This window comes from Brachyhypopomus gauderio, chromosome 8 (genome assembly GCF_052324685.1).
Source record: "Brachyhypopomus gauderio isolate BG-103 chromosome 8, BGAUD_0.2, whole genome shotgun sequence".
In the NCBI taxonomy this organism is placed as follows: Eukaryota; Metazoa; Chordata; class Actinopteri; order Gymnotiformes; family Hypopomidae; genus Brachyhypopomus; species Brachyhypopomus gauderio.
The window spans coordinates 24,082,275-24,102,247 of NC_135218.1; the positions used below are offsets into that span (position 1 = coordinate 24,082,275).

The window sequence follows — 19,973 nt, forward strand, 5'->3', positions numbered from 1 at the left end:
TTCAGAAGTGAGTGAACTTGCTGTCCGTTTCACACGAGTTTGCCATTAATAAATATATCAGAACATTTACCAGACTGTTTTGCATAGCATCATACAGCCGAGATCATCTCACTCAGAGCCCGTCAGGTTCCAGAGCGGTCCAGACCACAGACATGGTGACGCTAGCAGGCTGTCAGAACCCTTCTGGAGGCCACTTCACACGTCTAATTTAGAAAAGAAAAAGAAAAATTTGTTTTTTGTTTTATAGTATCTCTCTCCTTTCTTTATTCCTCTTCCCCTTCTCTCTCTCTCTCTCCCTCTTTCCCTCTCTTCTGACAGGAACAGGTACCCCTCACTCCATTAAGTTGGCTCTGTGGCCTCCTCTCTTTTATTTGACATTTTATTTGGCGGCGAGGAGCGAGCAGCAGTTGGATTATAACATAATTTGTCTTGTCTTTATTACCGGCACAAAGGACAGTGCTCATTAATTATTCCGCCGTTGCAGCTCAACACAAACTGGAAAAGGTCCCTCTCTGGACAGATGGCGAGGACAATGTTATTTATATCAATCAGCCCAAAATGTTCAATGAGGATTACTATGCCTTGGCCCGACTGATTTATTTCCCTCTCTCTCTCTCTCTCTCTCCCCTCTCTCTCTCTCTCTCTCTCTCTCTCTCTCTCTCTCTCCTGCCCTAGGGCCTCTGTTCTGCTGAATGGAGTCCGTGTAGACTCAAGGCCAAAGAGATGTTCCGTTTAACTTTATTTATAGGCCAAGTTTATTTTTCCTCCTTTGTTTGTGTCTGAAGGTCCCGGTCAGGTGGCCTGGCACTCAGGTGCCCCCCCCCCCCAGGAGGCCCTCTGTGCTCGTGACTCCGGGGAAGGTGGGGCACGGGGGCCGTTCCGGTTGGAGCTGGGCTGGAGATCCTGGCCCCACCCGGTGCCCCCACACCTGGGCTCCGCTCGACTGCAGCCCCCTGCTGGCCGGCCGGCCCGGTGCCGATCGCCACGGTGCCTCGTTCACAGCACGCAGGCCTGTAATCACTGCACAGCGGCCGGGGGAAGCCCACACCCTGGAGCGGTGCTGTCTTCCTTCTGTATTTGGGTCTGTTGGGTGCGCTCCTTAAAGTAATGATGCAGTCAGTAGTTACTATTTCAGGACAGGGCAAAAACCGATTCAGAAGACACGTAGTTCATTTACATGTAGTGTTTAAATGTTTTTTAAATAAATTATTCAGCGTTGTTTCGTCTTGACGGAGGTTTAAACAGGAAAACATTAAAAAATGGCAAAATTTTAGCACTTTTCTGTTCATTTAGCTTGTATTAGTTTCAGGTTTATTGCATATATAGTTTCAGACCCACCAAGGTCCTAATTTATCATGATTCAACTGTTTAAATTAATATAAAATCAATCCCACAACAGTCCCGTATGAATCCCTGTCGTGTTTCACCCAGTGAGCGTGCAGGTTGTGATTAAGATTTTAAATGTGTCTTTTTTCAGCTTTTAGCTAATGAAAAACAAAGTCTTGCAGGATCTTAGTCTTAATTTATTAAACATGAAAAGGTCCTTGATGAAATATAGAAATGAGATATGTTTTGCATTTCAAAGTATTGAGCATACAACTTACTCCGATGTAAATTAGGTCAAGATTTGTAGAAAACACTTGAAGGAGTTTCCGTGCTGGAATGCAGTGGAAGGCTTGGAACCCCAATCATTCTGAAGATAACAGACATTTCTTGCTGAAGTCCTTGAATGTGTCTTTGCTACAGTGGAATATCCTTCACTTTGAAGCGCGTTCACTAAACCAACCACCTCATTCATCCCGTATTACATTAAAGGATAGACTCTTTCTTTCATTTTTCTTTTCTTTCTTTCTTTCTTTCTTTCCCTCATTCGTTCAGCCCTACTGCTCCTGTGTGTTTTGTGTACAGCTGTCCTCTACAGCATGGTTCAGGTCCTCACTCCTGGAGCTGCTTCACGCAGGTACGCCGACGTCTTTATGTTCCAGCGTGAGGTGGGCCCACGTAGCTCCCTCCAGCTCTGTAATGTTCCTCCTCGTGTTGAGTCATCTCCCGCATTCTGTTTCGCTCCCTGCCAGCGTGATTTACCTGCGTGTAACAGAACATCTCTCACCCAATACAATTTGCAGAGTAATTACTACACTGCAAACTTGAAGTAGAGCTTAAAGTCAAATCTTAATGAATTATAAATGAAGTCATACATTCTAGTGAGCTTTCGGTGGTTAGTGTTGTGTTAACACACCTTTCATAATGAAGGATGAGGATGACTGTAAAGCAATAGGCTATTTAATCCACATTATTTTCCCTTAATATATTTTATCCAAATATAAAAAGGATTTGTTGTTAAGCAGTAGATGTTTAAGCAACACAAAACATGCATGCATCCATATGCACAAATACATAAACATGTGGACAATAGACACACACACACACACACACACACACACACACACACACACACACACAGACCAGGCACTGCTGCTTACTGCTGTATGCACACCGTAGAGTGCTGCATACACACACACACACACACACACACACACACACACACACACACACTCTCTCTCTTTCTCTCTCTGCCACTCTATTCTTCATCCTGTCCTGATTAAAGCTCAGAAACACCCACCTGACATGAAACTCTCTCCCTCCCTCTCTCTCTCCCTCCCCCTCTCTCTCTCCCTCCCTCCCTCTCTCTCTCCCTCCCTCTGTCTTCTTGTCTCATCTCGTCCCTCTCATAGAACATATTAACATCCTAAATTCTTCCAAACTAGTTCCTCACTCTCTCTCTCTCTTCCCCCTCTCTCTTTCACACTCTTTCTCACTCTCTCTCTTTCACGGTCTTTCTCACTCTCTCTCTCTCTCTCTCTCTCTCTCTCTCTTTCTCTCTCTCGCTCTCTCTCTCTCGGGCCGGCACCCATGGCTCCGAGCAGGACTGTTAGTTAGCAGCACACATAAAAACTCAATTCATCAGCGCGGGCATCGTTTGGTGTGAGCAGGAATGCGCACCAAAGGGTGAAGCTCGTCGGCGAGACAGGTGGCGTGAGATCTGGCTCGGAGACCGAGCAATATGAATAATAGATTCTGCTAAATGTACGCCAGTAAACACAGCTGCCTCCGATCCCGTCCAAAAGAACAGCTTGGCAAGGACGAGGCACACAGGAGAGCTGGGGGGACGGGCTGCGTCTCCAACCCCCCCCCCTAACCTCCACCCACCCTGCCAGCACCACCCGCGCCCCCGCGCCCGCTCCACCTGAGGGCCGAGGCCGATTAACTAATCAAAAGTGGTTCCTAAATAGGGCCAGAGAGGACACAAAGACAAAGGAGGGCTGGGTCTCCTGCAATCGCTCCGTGAGAGGCAGGTGGGGTGAGAGGACGGAGAGGGAGGGTGGAGGAGGTGGGGGTGAGAGAACGGAGGAGGTGGGGGTGACAGGACGGAGAGCGAGGGTGGATGGTTTGACAGGGGGAGTAGTTAGTCAGCCAAGCACACATGTAGAGGTGCAGTTCAGTGTCAGCCATGTTGCTTGATCTCCTTGACTTGGTCTAGAAACAACACAAAACATAGACATTTCGTTAATTAAATCACTTCTTAAGGTTATGTATATGTACACTACATGTGCATCAATTTTAAAATAGATCCTATGTATTTCTGAGAACTGTGAAAATGTTCCAAACAGTTTGGGGGTATAAGAACCAAATTCTTTGTGATTTGACACGTTTCTGGTCCATTCGCTTGGAATACCTTGGCTTGGGCAACCTGTATTGCTGTGCCTGATGATGTCATCTTTCCTCGCCGGATGGAAGGAAAGGTGACTGATTTGACTCCGCCCACAGCCGCTTTGCTTCTGATGACTCCCCTGTTGTAGTTTAGGAGGATTTTTGCCTAGCAGAAGGTAATTAATTCTTCAATTAAAATGTTGTTAAACATTTTTAATGAGCAGAGGCACGCGGGAATAGGACATAAAAGTATGTTTAACCAGAGAAAGAAAACACGGCCATTTGAAAGTTAGTTTCTGCAGGAAAAAAATTCCTGTCTGTGACCCACTTTCAAACGCCGCAACCCGGAATACGAAATATAAATAAAAAATCTAACGTCGTGTGTCTCATGGCTCGGGGAATATGTCCTTTATCTCAGGTGATTATAGATCCACTTTCAATCGCTCTTATCAGCCTCAAATTAGGCCAGTGTCACTTTCCAAACAACTCACCCCTCCAACACCCCCCCCCCCCCTCGAACTCTCCACCCGTACCCACACAGGCAAATCAACCTATTCCCAATATAACCCATTTAATTAATAGTGCTGAGAAAAAAATATATTTTACAGAGGATAGAGTGGAGAGGGGGAAAAATATTAAATTACAATCCGGATGCTCACTTCCAATCAGTGATTCCATCTAGCCCTCGTAATTACAGCCGCACGCGTGACAAAACAAGCTTCCCCCCGCTCTCGCAGTGACACAATGCTACGTCTTGATTCTTGTCTGCCCCTCAATAGTGCTTCCGAGGTTGGGGGGGGGGTAGAGGCGGGTCCGTCCCGCGCTGTCACCGTTAGCATCGCGGTATAGCTAACCCCTCCGCGCTAATCCTTCAGCACGCCGAGCTCCGCGGCCTTACTGGGGGGAGCACGCCACAGGTTCCTGGCATTGCCGTCTCAATTAGAGGCGTGTAAATGTGTTTTTTGCTTAATCACCCAAAAACCGGCCCCCAGGACCCTCCCTAATGCAACCCCATTAACGCGGCCATCAAAACAAAGATCCTGCTTCTAATGACAATAATCCCTCCAGTCACTCACCCTAACGGCCGGCCCAGGCCTAAAGCAGACATGATGGATGGGTCCGATTCAGGGAGTCAGACACATGCCATACTGTTGGGAGAGAGGGAGAGAGAGAAAGAGAGAGAGAGGGAGAGAGAGAGAGAGAGAGAGAGAGAACCCTACTTTTTCCCTCCACGTACCAGTTTTAAATTCTCTCTGAGACCACAGTGAGATAAATCACAATTTCAAATAGAATGGGAGAGGGTAAGAAAGAAAAAGAGAGAGAGAGAGAGAGTCCTAGCCTACTCAAATATGATCATTAACGCAATTAATGCTTATTTCCTCTTACCGCCTTTGGCAACAAAACTTTGGCCCACTAGTGACTTCTTAGGGGAGCGTTTGGTTTGTACCATTTTCAGTTACAGAAAGAGTTTGGACTGTACCATTTTCAATGACAGTCTTGGGTTGTACCATTTTCGGTTGCAGAAAATGACTTGGGTGCTTTTAAATGACCAGACACTCCCAGTTCATCTCGTGTCCTGTCTCATACCTGCTCCTACCACATGTCCCTTAGAAACACGTTATAGCCAGTTCCTGAACTTGATTCTTACACACCCGGTCTATACCCAGCTAACCGAGTCAAAGAGCAATTATAGAGTTCATGCTTCATTGGTGCAGGCCAATAATACACCAGGAGGAAAATATAAACAATAATTTCAACACTTTCTTTGCAGTTCTAGATATTAAATCATATTATCTGTTGTCATTAGTTTTTCATTGAATATTAGTTGTTAAATCTATGTCCATCAAGCGACTAAGACGTCGAGGTGACCGAACAAGCTTAATAATGTATTAATTATATATGAAAAACACATTCCCATGAGAGTGTTCTATATTTAATATCAGATATGAATCACCCCCGCACCCCATGGACCTACTGAGCAGAACTGCTACCACAGATGCGTGTAGATACAATTCTTCTCTGCACACAGTGGCTGTGCCATGTTGAAGCCCACTCTCATGCTCATGTAGTTACACATCGGCAAACGAACACTCGCCTCATTTAAGTATAAATAATTTGGTCACTCGTGTACATTACCTATTCCTTCAGATGTTTCTTTAACGTGATTAGCGAGCTATGCGAAGCAGTCGGTGGCTTTTACCACATGACTGTACCTCTCCTTTATTAGTTTTTATGTCTGGTGTGGTCACGTAAACACGAAGTAACGTGCTCGTGCTCGTCCGAGTGCACGCGTGACTGCTGGCTGAACGCAGCTGCCCACGTCATATTCATATAATTATATTAGTCTGAACTGATCCTTTTTATTCTTGCGATTTTCATTGGCACGCACATCCGCTTCCAAATGCTGTACCAACTGTAAATGCGCAAGACCTAAATAAACGAGACTGATTTACCAGACGTGCTCTGACGCCTGGTGATGAAACAGTGCCTGATAAATACGCATGATCACGCCCAGTCACCACTATTTATCCAGTTAACTAAGAACTAATGTTGCAGGCATTTATATTGTTGCTGTATGGAGTGCATTATTCTTGAAGACACACACACACACACACACACTGTCTTGTAATACTATTTTTACTTTTAGTTTCACAAGTATTTGATTTGGGACAATCAAAATCATTAGCTACAATGGCTAATGTTTAGTCTTCATGAGGTAATGCACACACACACACACACACACACACAGTGAGTGGCAATATTTGCAGGTGAGAGTATGGCTCCTGGGGAGATTGAGATCTTCTGGATTAATCAGAGGGTTAATCCCACATCAGAGTCACTTTCAGGATGAAGACCCTGTCCAGCAGTGTTTGAACACAAGGCTAACCTGCTGTCTAATGCTGCTGCTACAAACGTCTTTACTGCAGTGATTTTCACAAATTCAAAAGCTACACTATGTCACCCGCTAGAGACTCATGTTTTCATTACCCATCTGCTCCTGACGGATTTGGGGACAGTGCGACAAGCACGTGATCAGCAATCACAGCTCGATAAGGTGATGATCATGATTATCACAGCGATGACCACAAAGCACCACCACGCACCCACCAGATCACCATATATACCAAAACCCTCTCAAACAAGCATCACAATTCATTATTTTTATGTGCCACAAAATAAAACATGCAAAACAAAAACAAACAAACATGCATTCCTTTAAAAAACATTCCACTGTATGCCTGTAGTGACTCATACACAGAATCCATTTTGTGAAAGCATAAGTGACGTGTGTGGGTACAGGTCTGTATGTTAGCGTGTGTGTGGGTACAGGTCAGTATGTTAGTGTGTGTGGGTACAGGTCTGTATGTTAGTGTGTGTGGGTACAGGTCTGTATGTTAGTGTGTGTGTGGGTACAGGTCTGTATGTTAGCGTGGTGTGGGTACAGGTCTGTATGTTAGCGTGGTGTGGGTACAGGTCTATATGTTAGTGTGTGTGAGTATAGGTCTGTATGTTAGCGTGTGTGCGGGTACAGGTCTGTATGTTAGCGTGTGTGCGGGTACAGGTCTGTATGTTAGCGTATGTGTGGGAACAGGTCTGTATGTTAGCGTGTGTGCGGGTACAGGTCTGTATGTTAGCGTGGTGTGGGTACAGGTCTGTATGTTAGTGTGTGTGTGGGTACAGGTCTGTATGTTAGTGTGTGTGGGTACAGGTCTGTATGTTAGCGTGGTGTGGGTACAGGTCTGTATGTTATCGTGGTGTGGGTACAGGTCTGTATGTTAGCGTGTGTGCGGGTACAGGTCTGTATGTTAGTGTGTGTGTGTGTGGGTACAGGTCTGTATGTTAGTGTGTGTGGGTACAGGTCTGTATGTTAGCGTGTGTGCGGGTACAGGTCTGTATGTTAGTGTGTGTGGGTACAGGTCTGTATGTTAGCGTGTGTGTGGGTACAGGTCTGTATGTTAGCGTGTGTGCGGGTACAGGTCTGTATGTTAGCGTGGTGTGGGTACAGGTCTGTATGTTAGTGTGTGCGGGTACAGGTCTGTATGTTAGTGTGTGTGGGTACAGGTCTGTATGTTAGCGTGTGTGTGGGTACAGGTCTGTATGTTAGCGTGTGTGTGGGTACAGGTCTGTATGTTAGTGTGTGCGGGTACAGGTCTGTATGTTAGTGTGTGCGGGTACAGGTCTGTATGTTAGTGTGTGGGTACAGGTCTGTATGTTAGCGTGTGTGGGTACAGGTCTGTATGTTAGTGTGTGTGGGTACAGGTCTGTATGTTAGCGTGTGCGGGTACAGGTCTGTATGTTAGCGTGGTGTGGGTACAGGTCTGTATGTTAGTGTGAGTGGGTACAGGTCTGTATGTTAGTATGTGCGGGTACAGGTCTGTATGTTAGTGTGTGTGGGTACAGGTCTGTATGTTAGCGTGTGTGGGTACAGGTCTGTATGTTAGCGTGGTGTGGGTACAGGTCTGTATGTTAGTGTGTGTGGGTACAGGTCTGTATGTTAGTGTGTGTGCGGGTACAGGTCTGTATGTTAGCGTGTGTGTGGGTACAGGTCTGTATGTTAGTGTGGTGTGGGTACAGGTCTGTATGTTAGCGTGGTGTGGGTACAGGTCTGTATGTTAGTGTGTGTGGGTACAGGTCTGTATGTTAGTGTGTGCGGGTACAGGTCTGTATGTTAGTGTGTGTGGGTACAGGTCTGTATGTTAGTGTGTGTGGGTACAGGTCTGTATGTTCTTCCTCATTAGTGGTGATTGGCCTGTGTGTGTTTTGGACATTCCTCATGTTTCTGGCAGAGGAACGCGAGGCCAAATTTAGACACGTGTGTCACTGGTTACTCGCCCATCAGATGGACCAAACCACCACCACAAAACTGGGGCAGCCATTTATCCCTGTGGACTATGGACTGCTGCTCCAAAACACTCTCTCTCTCTCTCTCTCTCTCTCTCTCTCTCTCTCTCTCACACACACACCCACACACACACACACACACACACACACACACACACACACACACACACACACACACCGACGCAGATGGCCAAAGAGCAATTCCAGAGTTCATGTCTAAAAACTTAGTCTTTACTAGCATCATTTATTCATAAAGAGGAACGTGTGTGTGTGTGTGTGTGTGTGTGTGTGTGTGTGTGTCTGTCTGTCTGTCTGTGTGTGTGAGCATGTGTGCATGTCTGCATGTGTGTGTACGTGTGCCCGAGGGTGGGTTGTGTCACAGCAGGCCAGACTGGGGTTTTCTTGTTTTTTTGGACCATATGAACAGACGTCACACAGGAGAGAATTAGTGTGGGAGATCCGGAGAGAGATGGAGAGAGAGAGAGAGGGGAAAAGAGAGAGATTGTAGGGAGCATCTGCGCTCAGTTCAAGTGCTGGACGAGACCCTCTCTGGCAAAACCGTTCCCCCAGCAGAGCGAGAGAAAGAGAGAGAGAGTGAGAGAGAGTAGACTGAGATATTTCACATTTGGGCAGTTCGCCTCTTCGCCTGATAACATGTAACTGTGAAATCACCACCACACGGCAAAAGACAGAAAGCATCATTACCTCAGACTCAATGACTGTATTTCTCACCAGCTTATACAAATGACTGACAAATGACTGACCTTTCTGAATAATGACGATGGTGCAAAACATCAAAATGTATTTAAGTATATTTAGCTCATTTGTGTTCAGAATTATCCTAAATATACTTAATTCTGCATTCACACATATTAGTGTATGTGTGTTTTTTTCTTCTTTGGGGTTGTGAGTGTGTTTTGTGCACCAGGTTATAATTAGAGGTGTGCCAATGCTAATGTGTGGACTTTAGGTTGTAGTCTATAGGGCATCAAATGCACAACACCTACAAAACCACCTAAAGGAGGCACGTGTTTGGGGTGCTGTGACTCGCCTCTCATTAACATACTTATGTCACTGACATTACTAAAAGTCGATTGAACAGAGCTCTGACCACCCTCGAGTACGCCCCTCGAGACGGGCCCTGCACCTCGCGATTCAGCACCCGGTTTCTCAGACGGCCCAATCGTAAAGCTGAAAATAAGCTTGTTACAGCGCTGCAGTGGCCACGGTGTCCCCTCCTACGTTGGGGGGGGCGTGTCCAAGGCCTCGTCCTCTGTGGCTGTGGAGACCTCAGCCCTGCCCTTGCACCGTGGCCGCCGCCCGCCGCCTCTGGCCCCGGCCAATCCCGCCACGCTTTTGCTCTGGAGTAATCCCTGTTCCCCTGTAGGGCCCAGGGAGCCGGCCGCCCAAGCCCCGCCTCCCGGCAACGGAGAGTGCCAGAGCAGCTGATAGTTCTGCAGGATTTGAGGGCTCTCGGCGTGCCGGCCACGGAAAGGCTGATGGGTACTTTACATATTTAGAGACAATTTAATATGTGTGACTCTCTCTCTCTCTGCTCATCTGTTCTCCTGTGTTAAGGGCCAGTTTTGGGGGCCTGGCTCTCCCCCCAGTGCCTTGAAGTTCTAATATTTCTAGAGGTGTAATACTGCACAAATATCAAACATAAACAGGATTAGTATTATCACGTCTGTACTAGGGGCCTAGCGCATATTTAGAGTAATGTAGATAGCTGCATGAATATGGAATATGGAAAACTCGAGCGTGTGTGTATGTGTGTGTGTGCGGGGGGGGGGTTTAAAATAAATATTGGGACATAGACCTCTGCTCTTAAGGGAACAATGTTGTGCACTTACAGTACTGTAACCCAATTACTCCCTGTTCTGGTATAGATTTGAACTTTAGCTGCATAGAAATAAAGTTTACATTTGAGAAACATGCACACATGTTCAGATTGCCCAAAAGTGCTACTATAAACTATCCAATATCCACGATGTGCCCTTGAATTTGAAAAGATGATGGTGACTCCAATATCGGTTTGATAGCAAACAGGGAGCTGAAACAGTTCGTTCCCCAAATGCGTTTTTTTGTTCGACACAATGAAGAGAAAATGAGTATATTTGTCAGTGGAGGCACGGATGAAGAATGAAAAATAATTTTCTAAGAGATGGCCCCCATCACCTCCCCTCGCTGAAGATGGCATATCTGAGACAGTTATTTGATCTTCGCCATACAGATGGCCTGTGCGGCTAATATCGCAACAACGCGAGCGTCGGCAAATACCAGGATGTTGATTTATCGATAGTGCTGGGGAAGTTAATTGCAGAGCAATCAGTCTTTTGGGAGGAATCGGGGACAGAACGCCGAAAATCTGCCGTCAACAAGCAAACACACACAAACAAACATTCATATTTCACACGTTCATTTTGTTTATTTATGTTTACTAACCCCCGAGATCGCACAATGTCGCTAAAATTGCCCTCCTTTCAGGATTCAATAAGTGCAGAGAAACATTGTCGCCATGACGGCGTCTGTTCGTTTATGGCGAAGTGGAACCCGTCTTTAGGAGGTGGAGTGGGTTACGCCACATACATCCTCCTCTTCCTCTTCATCTAACTCCACTAAAGCATTAACAGTCTCTTCTGTAAACGAGTCTCGATCTGAGTCTCGATAAACACTGTTCAGGAGTTCAGACGAGAGAGAAGATGAAGAGAACAGGGTGGCACGTCATAAGGGAAGGTGGCAGGAAAGGACAGCAAGATTACTGCATGTGCAGGTCTGTGAGTTTGTGTGTTTGTCTGATGGTTAGGATTATGTTTGGGTATATAGCAGTGATGATGTCATACACAACAGAGCAGAGCAGTGATGATGTCATACACAACACAGAATGGTGATGACACCCTACACAACACACAAAGCAGTCATGACACCATACACAATACACAGAGTGGTGATGACACCATACACAACACACAGAGCGGTGATGACACCATACACAACACACAGAGTGGTGATGACACCCTGCACAACACATAGAATGGTGATGACACCATACACAACACACAGAATGGTGATGACACCATACATAACACACAGAGCGGTGATGACACCATACATAACACACAGAATGGTGATGACACCATGCACAACACATAGAATGGTGATGACACCATACACAACACACAGAATGGTGATGACACCATACACAACACACAGAATGATGATGACACCATACATAACACACAGAGCGGTGATGACACCATACACAACACACAGAATGGTGATGACACCATGCACAACACATAGAATGGTGATGGCACCATACACAACACACAGAATGGTGATGACACCATACACAACACACAGAATGGTGATGACACCCTGCACAACACACAGAATGGTGATGACACCATACATAACACAAAGAATGGTGATAACACCCTACACAGCACACAGAATGGTGATAACACCATACACAACACACAGGATGGTGATGACACTCTACACCAGGCGTACTCAACTAAATTTGTCCGCGGTCCAATTTTGGCAGATACCTGTGCCCTGAGGTCCGGTGCGGCGGGGGGTGGCGAACGTAAGTTGTTGAGCGGGGGGTTGCGCGAACGGTGGAGGCGTTTATACTTTCGCGAGCGTCACTGCAGTGTTCTCCGAAACGATAGGCGTTTTGTCCGAAACGATGGTAGAAACACCCCTCAAAACAGGGGAGTGAACATTTACCTGACCAATTTTAATGTTGCTATATGTTTCAGGTTTGAAAAGTGCTGGAATTTAGGTTAAAGTACTTTAAAATGTTTGAAATTGTAACTACTTGGTTTCACAACAAATAGCTGTCTGACTGAATAGTTCTCTTGTATTAGGTTAACAAATACGAGCCTCTTGTAATTCCAGGACGAAACATGAGAGGACGTGAAGATTGGGCGTTTTTTAAATAAACAACCATTAAATAATGTGATAAAAAGCGAATTATTTCGAGTATATGTATAAATATTTAACTTAATTATGTTTAACATGCTGGGAAATATTGAAATGGACCTTGAAAGTGACGTACAAGTGCTTTAATTCCACCTTATAAAGGTGTATGAACCCTGAAAACGTGACTTTGTTCATTGCGCTGAAGCGCGGCGCGAAGTTACAAAATTCGAGAGGTGCACGACCTCTCGAACCGACAGCGCGCGAGACACTCGCGCACACGCGGAGCCACAGCGATTACGTCATTTTCGCCGCGCGGACCCTCGCGCCGCTCGCGAAGCGTCAACCAGGCAGGCTTGTTGTTGAGCGGGGTGGCGAACGTAAGTTGTTGAGCGGGGGGTGGCAAACGTAACACTCGCGACGGAGTGTTTTGTCAATAGCCCTGAAATAAATGCTACGGTTTTGTTTTGGTCCGTATCCAGTTAATCAGGAATGAGATTGGGTCCGGACAGGACTGCGTTCGGGTCCGGATCCGGACCGCGGTCCGCCAGTTGAGTACCCCTGCTCTACACAACACACAAAGCAGTGATAATGTCATACACAACACAGAGTGGTGATGACACCATACATAACACACAGAATGGTGATGACACCCTACACAACACACAGAGCGGTGATGACACCATACACAACACACAGAATGGTGATGACACCATACATAACACACAGAATGGTGATGACACCCTACACAACACACAGAGCGGTGATGACACCATACACAACACACAGAATGGTGAGGACACCATACACAACACACAGAGCGGTGATGACACCATACACAACACACAGAATAGCGATGACACCATACATAACACACAGAATGGTGATGACACCCTACACAACACACAGAGCGGTGATGACACCATACACAACACACAGAATGGTGATGACACCATACATAACACACAGAATGGTGATGACACCCTACACAACACACAGAGCGGTGATGACACCATACACAACACACAGAATGGCGATGACACCATACATAACACACAGAATGGTGATGACACCCTACACAACACAAAGAATGGTGATGACACCATACACAACACACAGAATGGCGATGACACCATACATAACACACAGAATGGTGATGACACCCTACACAACACACAGAGCGGTGATGACACCATACACAACACACAGAATGGCGATGACACCATACATAACACACAGAATGGTGATGACACCCTACACAACACACAGAGCGGTGATGACACCATACACAACACACAGAATGGTGATGACACCATACATAACACACAGAGCAGTCATGACACCCAACACAATGCACAAATTAGGACAAGCTTTTCCTCTTCATCAGTTCATTTGATTTGCCCAAGAATTTGTCCAATAACAGCATAATTAATGTAACATCTACATTAGAACCACTAAATAATGTCATAATAAAATCAATAATTTGACATGCATGAAGTGCAGGATTAAGGCTAATCCAAATTTGGTAGAATTAATGTTTATTTTATAATCTATACATATATGTATATTTAATAGGTATATATAAATATAACCATTATTCTTCTAAGCATATTTTGAAATGTTATCAGACCTTTATGTTGAGTGTAAACAGAGCAGAAGCGCCTTCACTCAAATCATTCACAACTGATTTCTGCTACAGTCCAAACGACTTCTGCCCTGTATCAGAAATGAGGAGACGTGTTTGTACGTGTGTGAGAGAGAGAGAGAAAGAGAGAGAGACTGAGAGATGCAGGGAGATGGATAGAGTCATAGTGAGAGAGAGACAGAGAGAGACATAGAGAGAGAGAGAGAGAGCAGAAAGACTGTAACCTGTCTCCTCTCCTGCTGGTGTGTGCCGGCTCCAACATCTTGAGCGCTTCAGTGACAACATGGCGGAGCTGCCTCCGTCTGGCTGGCGTCCAACTTCCTCCCGTCTTCTGGGAAAACACGAGGAGAAATGGAACAACTGGTTTTAATGAAACAATTACAAGACACTAATTATTATGTTAATGTTTGCCTACTATCATCAGCAACTGCTAACAGCCTTTTGTACCTAGAGGTTTAACACAGGGCTTTTTCCCCCCCTCATGTCCTGAGGAATAGGAATATTTTTCCGAGCAAACGCGTCCACAGGACAGCGTGCGGTGTCTTTTGAGGGAGACACAGAAGGCCAAAGCCCACTGACAGAGGACTGTTACATATGATGGACCTCAACGTCAACTTGGAGAGGCAGGTGGAGATGAATAACCCAACCAGGAGAGCAACAGAGGTGGTGTGGGGGGTGGTGTGGGGGGATGGGGAAGGGAGGAGTGGAGGGTGGAGAAATTGGACAGGGGGCTTTGAGAATGCACACCCAGCAGGACAGAAGAGAGAGAGAAAGAGGGAGAGAAATGATGGGGCGGTCCAGGACCTCCACAGAGTGTGCTGTCAAGACCGCTGCTCTGACATGGACTACCAAGATGCCAACAACCTGGCTACCTTCCATTAACACCACGTCGCCTCAGGGCCCACAAACCAACTCGGGCACGTATTCATAAAACCGGCACCTCTTTATCCCAGCAAAATGCAAATAAGAGGTTTTCTAACCGGCTCAAAGTTTGATGCCACACTGGGGTTGTTTTGTTTTTGGTTTTGTTTTGTTTTCTGTTTTTTTTTTTTGTCAGTAGACTTCATTCACTGCACTTTCCTGGTAATCAGTTACGTCTGACAGTCCGGTGCTTTGATAGATGTTCGGCATGATTAATAACAGAAATATGGCAGTGATATTTCCCCATTCTTCTCTGTCCCCATGCGGTGAAAAACAGTCCAGTCAGGGAGGCCAGCTCCAAGCCTGCCTGAGACGCTTAATTTCATTACATGGTATTAACACACACTGAGTTCCTCCGAATGGGCCAGATTTGAGCTCCCAGCCATCAGACAATACGGCTGGCGAGCCAGGGGCCGGCGAGGCACAAACACCACGCGGGAGAGCCGTTTTCATGATCCTGAAGTCTGTCAGATATTTTGATATGTCCCTCGCTCCGCGGAGAGGAGCCTCGCCCCTCCGCCCGCGACCATCGCCCCCTTCCCTCTCCGCCCGGCCGGCTGACCCACTGCTTCTCCTGCCAGAGCTTTCGGGGGGGGGGGGGGGGGCGTCAGGTCTGTGTCGCGCCCACAGATGTGCGTCTTCCCATGAACTCCCGCCGCAGAACTGTCAGGAGTCCCCAGTCCCTCCGAGACCCCCCCGCCCCAGAACCACCCCAGAACCACCCCGCCCCACCCCCACACAGCTTACCCAAAATTCATTGCCGCAGATCTTACTTTCAGTGCCACTACAAGGATCAGGAGATCACCAAAGGTCTCGTGTCTTATAAAATCCACATAAATAACTAAATAAAAACAGCATGTATTTTGGAGTTAACATTGACCACAAATGCACACACTTGCAGTGTCTTTAACTGAAGATTTTAATGAGAATGAGAAGGAACATGTGAGTCTCTGCAGCGACTTCCAAGTGTTGCCCAACGTGAAAACGTGCAGTTGGAGAAGATCATTGCCTCTTGAGCGCTCCATAATGTCACCATGACAGTGAGGAAGAGAAGAGGCGAAAAGGTCCCACTGCCGGCTCTCGTAGTCTCGGACGAGGTAGAATGCACCATGAAGGTAACTTTGAGAACTTATTGGGAAGACATGAATATTTATGAAAAATTAGCCGGGTTTATTTAGCGATAGCCGGCCTTGGCTGAGTGCAGCATTAGGGCCTGAACAAGAGATGAAAGGAACAGGATCTATCTTCCTCTCTCTGCCTTGCTTTGGGACACAATAGCCAACCAGCGTTCAATTAGTCTGCCATCGTAGACTGAGTGCTTGACGGGTCTGGCTAATTGTTAATCCTGCTATAACTGTTGCTCCGCCAATTAATCATATAGCCAGAGCCCCGTGCTCCCGCAACCTTAGTGCGGATACGATGCGTAGTGCGGATACGATGCGTTTCACGGAGGAGTCAGACGCAGTGAATGAAGCCGGGAGCTCATTACAATAAAGATCTGGGAGAGAAAAAAATATGCTCTTTTCCAATCAAGAGGTTAGGGTTTGTATTTAATCTTCATTTAGCTGCGCTGCTGCAAACGGCGGCTTCAGAACAGCATTGTGAATGGCACATTGTGAATGGAATTCCCCCCCCCCCCCCCCCCCCCCGCCCCCCCCCCCCCCCCGCGCAACATGCACCACCAGCACCACCCCCCCAACCCCCCCCAAAACACCCCCACCTGGAGCCAGGGCCAAAAATGCCACGCGGTGATCCGGAGCTCCGAGCGGCTCCGAGAGAGCGCCCTCGCGGGTCAAGCGCCATTCATCATTATGTGAAGAGGCATTCTGTGTTGCTCTCTCCGCTGCTGGGAAGAGAGAGAGTGAGGGAGACAGAGAGAGATAGAGAAAGAAGAAGGAGGGAGAGAGAGAGCGAGAGGAGATCAAGAATGAGAGAGTGAGGGAGAGAGAGAGAGAAAGGTATTCTTTGAAAGGACAGAGGGGCTAGCAGCACAATTGGTCCTGTGAGAGTCAGAAACTGCCCCAGTCTAAGAGCAGCAGACCACAAGGTGCCAGTGTCAGGCCCACCGTGCATGTCAAGGCGATGATGTCATCTTTCCGTGACCTCCGGAGTCACAAGACAGCAAGCGTGTCTGGGGAAAGGAGTGTTCAGGCACAATGGTGCGGCTTGTGCTGGCAAAACGCACCAGTCCGTCGTGACCCAGAAAGATGGAGGTTTTTTTTTTTTTTTTTAATCTGCCTCCAAATTATGATTAATATGTTTTCGATCTGGTAGTGGAGGAGATGGCGGTGTAGGGTGTGGAACAAGTGCATCCCTTGTTAACATGAAAGGGAGCCCCCAGGCAATGGCCGTTCGTAGGGCCAAAATTAGATGAGTGGCAAAAACAGGCCCCTCACTCCCCCCCCCCCCCCCCCCCCTGTTTCAGGAAGAGACGTCAGATCAGGAATGCGGCCTACATACGTACAGATGTATTTCTCGCTGTCAAATTCCATTACAGACTCTCATGTGTGCTAAAGAGCCTGTCTTTGTGGTTCATTAGCATTGGTATGGGCCAGAGTGCCACAAACAATGCCAAATGTAAAACCACTGTTGCTTCAAGTCATTTATTAGCTGTAAAGAGTAGTTTCGATGTTCTACAGATAATACTTAAGTTCACTATAAAACAACAAGCAAGAACACAGATGAAAAGAAACACATGTAGGGGGGTGTGGAAGTGTAAAGTGGGGTGTGTTGTTATTTGTGTGTTGTGTGTGTGTGTGTGTGTGTGTGTGTTTGGGAACAGTTCTCACCATCCAACAACTGTTGAGACTGGCACTGGTACAGCTTTGGTCAGAAAACTGAAAGTAAGCACAAGCGACACACACACACACACACCACACACACAGCACACACACACACACACACACACACACACACACACACACACACACACACTCTGAACTCCCCATCAGCAGGGCTTCTTCCCTAATTTGACTTGCTCCACAGGTGTGCTGCAGCTGCCTTAGGGCAGGTCTCCTCTGGCATGGGGGGCCCCGGGGGCCTGGCGGGGCCACTCGGGGTGTGTGTGTGTGTGTGGGGGGGGGGGGGGGGGGGGGACGGCCAGGTCTCAAGGGTGAGAGTGCTAGGCCTTTTTGCCAGGGCCTCGAGGTAGCAGGGCAATAGACACTGTGCCTTTTGTCTGCCTGTCTGTGCGTTTGAGATGGGGGGGCTAACACCCCCCCCCACTCTCCCCTCCTTCCCACAGGACTCACAAAAAGCCTTGTGTGTGTGTCATTTTTTTTTTGTTGTTTGTTAATGTGTGTTTCCGTCTGCCCTGCTCAGAGTCTCGGAGCTTGCGGGATAGTAACGCTCCGCACGTCTCCTTTCTATAATCACAAGAAGTAAATAACTCATTCACGAAGCCACATTGTTACATGGCTTCTGATTGGTTACATTTATACATACAATATGCATTTTGGAGCCAGTCTGGGGTCCAAACGTGGAAATAATACCATAACATAATACCATAACAAAGCCTGCTGGGTTAGGATTCAATCAGGAACACAGTGTTCGCATTCACTTGTTATCAAACGTTGAAAGTCCTGACGCGTGGAGGTGGCGGTGAAAATGGTGGAAAGTGAGTGGAGATTAGATAATCTTGTGTGTTTCAGCGTCAGCTAAGTCACGTTTAGCTCTCGGTCATGCTGACGCATGGAGAAAATAACAACAACCACAAATAACTGCAATAATAATGAGCCTCTCTCTCTCTCTCTCTCTCTCTCACTGCACCAGTGCACTGCGAATGAACATTAGTACAAATGTTGTACATTTTGTACAAATATGTCTGTACATTTGTATGTAATCATATCTTTATGTATACATGTTTGCATATTAATGTCCAGAGCACTAGACAGTGGTAATATGTGGAAATATTCATTAAGTCCAGTTCTTGTAAACGTGCTTTATAAAGAAAATCTGCTTCCTTCGTATTCATTGTGGGATTATGGTTTTCTGCTACGACTGGATATGCAGGCAGTGAGTCTGGGAGAGAGAGACATAGATGGTTTACGTTCTGCGTCTCTAGGAGACTGCGTACGAGCGTCTTTACACGCCTGCACTAATTCCTCCAGTGATCTCCTCATAGTCAAGCTGACCTTTGACCCCTGTCCCCAGGCACTCAATCAGGTCAAATAACAGGCTGCACGTGTTGGAGAAATATTAGTAATTATTCGATATGAAATCAAGCTCCAGCCTGTCTGATGGCTTTGGCATCCCAATCTCATTTAATCTCCCTTAATGTACCCCTCTAACAGATTTTGATTGTGGCGCTGAGGACGGCTGACATGCATAACTATGACGGAGCGCGAGGGGCTCTGGGCCATTTAATTTCAGCCATTGTTGTTTATATTAAGAGCTGCTGATTAACTGTGATGAGTGGCGCATAAATATGTTTTTACAAAAGCTGCACATCTAAACGTTTGATAGAGGGGTGAGATATGAAATATGCACGTTGTTGTGTTTGTGTTACATCCGTGTATAATACGCCCGTAGAAACACCATGAACAAGGTCAGACAGGAAGTTGCGCTCGGGGCTAGGTTGGTTTGTTCTTTCTCAATCATGCTCATTTGCCGTTTGCCGTACAGTTTTCGTACTATTTGCATATGACAGTTCATCGGGAGAGTGTGGGTGCACGTTTGCCCACACGAGTGTGTGTGTGTACACACGCGTCATGTGTACGCTGTGCGTGAGCTTGTTTGATGAAGGCGCGGGTGGCGGGCGCTTTATTGACTGCCAGCGTTGCTGTTTTTTTTGGGCGCCCCCGCGCTTTGTGTGGCCACCGTCTTTGCTCGACCGAGACCACGATTGCGACAGCAAACAACGGCGGAGAGCGGAACTTTTACCCTCCAAACAGTTGGATAAAACTCTCTGAAAAGTTCGATTTGCTTTCGC

At 46.8% G+C, this 19,973-nt stretch overlaps 1 long non-coding RNA gene across 5 annotated transcripts in view; it reads right to left on the reverse strand.

The window, feature by feature from the left end:
• Window positions 1-1,546: 1,546 nt before the first annotated feature.
• LOC143521091 (uncharacterized) overlaps window positions 1,547-19,973 on the reverse strand; it is a 27,734-nt gene continuing 9,307 nt past the window's right edge. For 3 of the 5 annotated variants that reach the window (XR_013132639.1, XR_013132640.1, XR_013132637.1), the window contains exons 3-6: window positions 14,347-14,453; window positions 4,788-4,859; window positions 3,737-3,877; window positions 2,573-3,537 (exon numbers count right to left, since the gene is read on the reverse strand). This is a non-coding gene — a long non-coding RNA (uncharacterized LOC143521091). Of the gene's footprint in view, window positions 2,086-2,572; window positions 3,538-3,736; window positions 3,878-4,787; window positions 4,860-14,346; window positions 14,454-17,832; window positions 17,881-19,973 lie in introns of those variants that run through there. The other 2 variants (XR_013132638.1, XR_013132641.1) reach the window with 2 other exon arrangements.